At 37.8% G+C, this 7,233-nt stretch overlaps 1 pseudogene; it reads right to left on the bottom strand.

Moving 5' to 3' along the window:
• Positions 1-291: 291 nt before the first annotated feature.
• On the bottom strand, positions 292-2,598 carry LOC116888435 (annotated as a pseudogene).
• Positions 2,599-7,233: the final 4,635 nt, after the last annotated feature.

The raw sequence follows: 7,233 nt of genomic DNA, 5'->3' as shown, positions 1-7,233 counted from the left end.
ACTGCCCTGCATACAAGATATACTAGGTGTTAATTATCCCCCACCCTGATGAATGCCTGTGTGGTGTTTTTATTTAAAAACAAACCTCTAACCTAGGTTTGGTTCTCTGATTTATACCTGAACACATCGTCTTGGAATGCAGAGTTTAGGATGTGAATACCTTTAAGGAAGGCAGCACCATCACCATGAAGAAGAAGATAAAAGCTTCAGACATACCCAGAAAATCAATGTGATATTTTATTTTGAATAAGTGCATAATTGCAGGAGTACTGTGGGGATTAGGAAATTTTATCAGGGAATCTCCTGGCACTTTTTTCAAACAACAGAACTCTCATTTATGGACATGTCATCAGCCTGTTTAGAAGCATGCTGGACATTCGGGTTACTCTGAACTTTCAACGACCTGATCTCCAAGAGGAACATAATCATGCCAATGAGTGACAGGATGGTTGTCAGTAGACCTATTGGAAACACATAAGTGCTGTGTTTCTTTATCAGGGTTTCTTTCTTTACTGGAAAGTTTGGTGGAAAGTCAAGGGTGGTTTTGCCATAGAGATCTACTACATGGTTCCAGGTCACAGAAATAACAGTACAAAGGCTACTGATGATCAGAATTAAGACAGAGCACTTGTAACACACTATCTGAATCTCAGGGACTGAGGCTTCGATTATGCTGACCCTAATGGCTGCTGAGCTAAAAATCACAACAACAGGTTTTATCAGCATTGCCATTAATATCAGGTTCTGTGCACATCGAAATTCAGGTGAAATTGTCCAGGTCGAGTTGACAGGGCTGTGTACCAGAATTATGGTCTCAGTACCAGAGAATTTAAATTCCCAGTGGTAATATGCTTCCCCAGAGTCCAATGTAAACAAGCTGACAACCTTGTTGTCCAATTCCCAGAGGCCAGTATTCTGCTGCTTGCAAGAATTATTCCAAATCCTGAAGATAATAGACTGCAAAGGAAGCCAATCACTCTGAATATCCACTCCTTCACTCCTGCAAATCTGAGGATGATGAAAAGTACAATTTTAAAATCAACCAGGAAAACAATTGTGAAAAACTGTAATAGTATGCAGTTATGAAGTACATATTCCTTGCCCCTGCTATCTCCATGTTGTATTTCAACGAGCTATACATGTGTTAGAATTCTACACACTAGTTAATATAAATAAGAATACTTGAGATCTGTTACTGAGGCAGGCATCTCCATTGTAATATGTTTGGACAATAATTTCACATAGTCCTTCAAATTTCGCTATTTTGCTGTTTCTTGACTATGTATTTTAATACTTAGTGTTAATGTTAATATAAGGGTTTGATGAATCATTTAAGGTGATGCTTATTGCAGATCTCTTTGAAAAACAGAAAAAAAATACAAAAAACCTAAGTGAGTTTTCCAAACAGAACAATGTTCTACTTCCTGAAGTTGATTATGGCATGATGCTTAAAGGAGCAATTTAATATTAGTATAATGCTTGAGAAGAAAGAGACAAGAGTAAAATAATTCACATGGTATGTCCATTTATGTCAAACCATGGCATATCTAACTTCTTTAATACCTGAAGATATGAACATAAATGATAGAACAATGGGAATATTAAGTTTATCAAGGCTGATGAAGCAGATAATGTCATATTTCTTTAGACATTATCCTAATGTTTATTCATGTCAATAAAACAATATTTTCCATATTTCATAATTAAAATCAACATGAATACAAACTTAAATTTCTCATTGAAACTAGTTTGGTGTAAAATTTCATGTTAGAATGATGATATTTTACTATATGTGAGGTATAGAGGTGAATAATTTTGTAATCAAAACTACAATACGTATATAAAAGAGGAGGAATAATGTATATCTGCATTCTGTATCTACCTTTTATACAATATTGGTCTTTGTGAAAATTGACTTCATTATGGTGCCATATGTCCTGTATCTAGAGGATTTTTGCTGAGCTACTATCAACTTTGATTCAAAAATAACATTTCATATTTTTATTATAAACCAACTTATTTAGATCTTTCAATTCAGTTCTATGGGTTTGGTAAAAGGAAAATGATAATATCATACAGAGACATCCTGATGAGTTCTTTAAGAGAAAGGAAATTGGGAAAAATCCTTCAGTGATGCCAGCATGTGTATAGAGTCATTGTCATTGCACATTCAGAAGGTTGAGGGGTCTATAATAGGCATCTCCTTTCAAGGATAGATTAGCTGTCAGCTAAGCACTCTTCCGAAGAATCCTATGGAATGTGCTTTCTAAAATGATCAAGACAGTAAAAGTGTCAAATGGGAAATTTAATAAACTTGATCATGGGCTTGCAGTGGATGTAAATTGATTGGGAATCAATATACGAAATTTCTTACCAAGGCATATCTAAAGCAGCAGACCACAGAACCAATATGCTTTGAAGAATAAAAGAAGCAGGATGTAGAATGATGTGGTGCCAGACAAATTTGCTAGATTGCAGAATATGGTACTAGTCTTTTCTGAATCCCAATGAGAGATATGAGTTTTTTCGTAAAGAAACAAATAGAAAGCCTTCATATGTCATATTTTACCTTTTGGTTTTGAGGGTATAGCAACCCATTTGGAGGATGACAATATCACCAATCTTCTAAGTCACTGGAAATATTGAACAGAAAGAGAGTCACATGTACTGGTAAAGAAACTAAATGAGAGTCGTTCTGATAGGCACATGATCCTCCTGATATGAAAGCCTTGTTTACTGGTGAATTAACACAAATAATTGCATTAATAGCTCATATTTTGCTTATCTTCAACCTCCTTTACACATTGCAGGGTATTAGTAAACCTTCAATGTTACCAATGCTGCTATCAGTCTCATTTAATATACAGGAAAATAGCACAGAGTCATTAATACATATGTACAAGTTCAGTTAGTTATACAGTGCAGGACTTGAAGACAAAATATTCACACACTTCTGACACTTAATGATATTCAGAAATATTTACTCCAGTGCAGTACATATCTAAGAGGAGCCTGACCTATAGGTCAGAGGCCTTCCTTGGTACTCTCTGTCTTAGCATATTGAAAGTGACTAATGAAAAGCACATGGACAGCTTACAGTTCTTACCTTTTTATCTCTCTTCTAGGAAGTTCAATGTTAGAGATTGGCACCCATAAGAGAAATAAGAAAATATACACATTCTTATGTTTCCATGACTACTAAAGCTAGGAGATGGGTCCTAAACAATTACTGGGTTCCAACGGGCACACATGAATTGCAAGGTGAAGGCTTTCAAATTATTTAAAAATACATTCATTATTTGGTGATGGGTTAAATATCCTATTTGATTTAAAATGACCATGTGGAGATTATTATTTTTCATTCACTTGACTACATGTTTAGTTAAGTTTAACTCAAATGAATAAACAAACTTGTTAGTGATTATTTACCTTGAATTAAACCATTTGAAGTACAATGACATACTTCTTCTTTTGTATTTAACAGAATTTCCTTAAGAAAATGTTTTATTACTTAAATTAAATTTGCATACTTTATCTGATTATATATGTTTTGTTTAGAGAATTCTTAATTTTCCCAACATGTGGAAGTATATCTGTTACTCTTTCTACTAATACTTTCAGAATTTCACATCTTTTGTATACATTCTTTTTTTGTTCTTTTTTTTCCATCTTTATTAAATTGGGTATTTTTTATTATTAACTTGAGTATTTTTTTTTTTTATTAACTTGAGTATTTCTTATATACATTTAGTGTTATTCCCTTTCCGGTTTCGGGCAAACATCCCCCTCCCCCCCTTCCTTATGGTGTCCCTCCTCACCTCCCCCATTTGCCTCCCCCAACAGTCTAGTTCACTGGGGTTCAGTCTTAGCAGGACCCAGGGCTTCCCTTTCCACTGGTGCTCTTACTCCTGGCAGAGTCAGAAACTGTATTTGGCAGAGTAGGTGAGGGCAGTTCTTGAAGAATGAGGTAGTGTTGGGTGAAATCCAACATAGTACACACAGACCCATTGAAGTAATGGAAATATATTAGTTTTCTGTATCTTCCTTAGCAGAGCATAGCAAATTGACTGGTGAAAATAACAGACATTGGTTTTCTCACAGTTCTGGATGCTGGAGGTCCACGAACAAAAATGTTGATAACATTGCTTCATTCTTTCTTTTCTTGGCTTCCAGATGACAACCCCTGCAATATGACTGCGTCTCTGTATCATCCATCTCTTCCTCTTCTGTCTCTGTCTTAATATGTTCTTCCTTTAAGACTGACAAGTCATGAGGGCTGAAGAGTTGGTTCATTGATTAAGCGTACTTGCTGTTTGGTCTTGCTGAGGACTCAAGGTTGGCTCCCAGCACCCACATGGTGACACATACCTGTAAGTCTAGTTCCAGGGGATCCAAGAACTGTCTCTAACCTCTATAGGTACCAGGTATGCACATGGAACACATACATACATGCAGGCTAAATACAAATACACATAAAATAAAAATATTTAATGAATAAATCACTTCAAATTATGACATAATAAATCCATTTAACTGGGTCACTTTTTTATAGGAAATAATTATACAAGTGTGGTAAAATTCTGATGTACTAGAGGTTTCAACACATGATGGGAGGGCATTAGAACATACAGCAAGAGATTATTCTGTCTTCAGGAATGTAGCTTTTCGCCATTCACTAATTACATGCAGCCATTCATTCACTAAGCAAATAGTTATGATTATACTATAATACTTGTAATCCAAAAGAGATATGTAGGGTGATGAAAGCTTATATTTGGATTTGGCCTAGTCAGAGAAGTAAATAAAACATCAATAAGGAAGTGAAAGTTTAGACAATATTTTTAAAAATTAGTGAATATGGAACAAATAGAGAGAGAAGGAATTTTAACAAGGGGAAATAGAACTGGGCATAGTGGCTCATAGTTTTAATTTCAGTGCCGGGAGGTCTGAGACAGGAGGATTGTGATAAGAATGAGGCAATCCTAGGAAGGTACATAGTAAGGTTTGGGCCAGCCAGGGTTGAGTGAGATCTGATCTTAAACAAACAACACCCCCCACAAGAAGTAGAAAAGCAAAGGAAGAACAGAAAGAAAGAAGAAGAGACAATGAGAGTATATACAAGGATTCCATGTCCAGGGATATGTATGGAAAAAAAATTAGGTCACTATAATCTGTCTAGGGGATAGGAGTGAGGGGGTGTCTGTTACAAGCGAGGCTAGAGAATAAGCCAGGAACATATAATCAGGGTGTAGATATTTTGTGTCTATTTGATAAATAATGGGTGCCTTTAAAGTGTTTTCAATCTGAGGAGAGCAGGATGGACATAGCCATACCACTTTGACAGTAGATCACAGATAGTGAGGTGACCAAGCAACTTTCAAGTGGTATCTGTGGTCAGGAGATGAAGAGACTGAATTCAATAGATTAAATCAAATATATTAACAAGTGATGGCTTAAACATGTGAGTAGATTTTTAAAGAAAGATGATGAAAGATAATGATTACAAAGGTACAATTTAGCATGTGAAACCTGGATGGGTATTGTTGACCTTCTCTTAAGAGACACCAATAGGATAGCACAAGGTATTAGAGAAAAACTGTATTTTTCCAGGCTAAGTAAATGTCTCAGTGGCTCAGTGGTTAAAGCACTTGACTTGAGCCTGACCAGGAGTTCAGTCCCCAGGACTCATGTACAGATGAAAGTAGAGAACTGGCTACACATTACAAATTCTCATTCCTCTCTCCCTCTCCTTCCTCCCTCTCCCTCTCCCTCTCTCCCCTCTCTCCTCTCCTCCTCCCTCTCTCCTCTCCCTCTCCCTCCCTCTCCCTCTCCTCTCCCTCTCCCTCTCCCTCTCCCTCTCCCTCTCCCCTCCCTCTGCTCCCTGACCCTGGCCTCCTCCATTCCCTGTCTTTCTTTTAACCTTGTATATCTGGGATGCCAAAGCCAAAACCAACCAAAACCAACCAAACAAACACCAACTAAAATCAGAGGCAGAGTGAAGAGAATCCCACATTTTAGGCATCTGTCTAAACAGAAAGACCTTATATTTAAAAAACAAATAAAAATATCAGAGACATAAAGTAGATAATTAAAGAAACAAATCTGGAATGCAAACCAAACCTTTAGTTTGAACACACAAATGACTAAGTTATTTCCCTATGAATGGTAAGAGACGTGATCAAAATCAGTCAGAGTGAAAAGACAGAGTAAGAAGAGGCTTTAAAAAATGTCAGGAGAGTTACAACACTGAAAAGTCAGATGGCAACAAATGAACCCGTAAAGGAGAGCAGGTTGGAACAGGCAGGGAGGTGAAAGGACAGCCAGTGGTAGATTATGTAAAGGTGGCATGAACATGTTACAGGAACGTATACATGGTTAATTTATGTTGTAGTACAGAGAGATGCAGGGTAAAATGTCTGGTGTTCATTGGCAAGGAAGCCTTCTGTGATGGGATGAGACAGAATTCAAGTCAGAATGTGTGGATATGACAATGAATAAAGAAAGAGAAGTGAGCAGATATCAAACTGGGCTCCTACAGGAGTAGTTCCTGACACTAAGGTTGGAGTTCAAATGGCTTGTTTTGGTTTAGGAGGCAATTGTGGGAAAGGAGAGGAAAGAAGAGGAGATGGGAAAGGGAAGAGATAAAGAAAGATGGACGGAGAAAAGAGGTGATCTTGAGGAGATTATTTTTTTTGTATTGTTATCTTTTTATTTTTTTTATTAACTTGAATATTTCTTATATACATTTCGAGTATTATTCCCTTTCCCGGTTTCCGGGCGAACATCTCCCTCCCCCCTCCCCTTACTTATGGGTGTTCCCCTCCCAGCCCTCCCCCCATTGCCGCCCTCCCCCCCTGAGTCTAGTTCACTGGGGGTTCAGTCTTAGCAGGACCCAGGGCTTCCCCTTCCACTGGTGCTCTTACTAGGATATTCATTGCTACCTATGAGGTCAGAGTCCAGGGTCAGTCCATGTATAGTCTTTAGGTAGTGGCTTAGTCCCTGGAAGCTCTGGTTGCTTGGCATTGTTGTACATATGGGGTCTCAAGCCCCTTCAAGCTCTTCCAGTTCTTTCTCTGATTCCTTCAGCAGGGGTCCTATTCTCAGTTCAGTGGTTTGCTGCTGGCATTCGCCTCTGTATTTGCTGTATTCTGGCTGTGTCTCTCAGGAGCGATCTACATCCGGCTCCTGTCGGCCTGCACTTCTTTGCTTCATCCATCTTGTCTAATTGGGTGG

Source organism: Rattus rattus, chromosome X (assembly GCF_011064425.1).
Source record: "Rattus rattus isolate New Zealand chromosome X, Rrattus_CSIRO_v1, whole genome shotgun sequence".
NCBI classification, from domain to species: Eukaryota; Metazoa; Chordata; class Mammalia; order Rodentia; family Muridae; genus Rattus; species Rattus rattus.
Note: the sequence above shows the minus strand (reverse complement) of the source record. Positions and strands in the feature narration are given on the sequence as shown.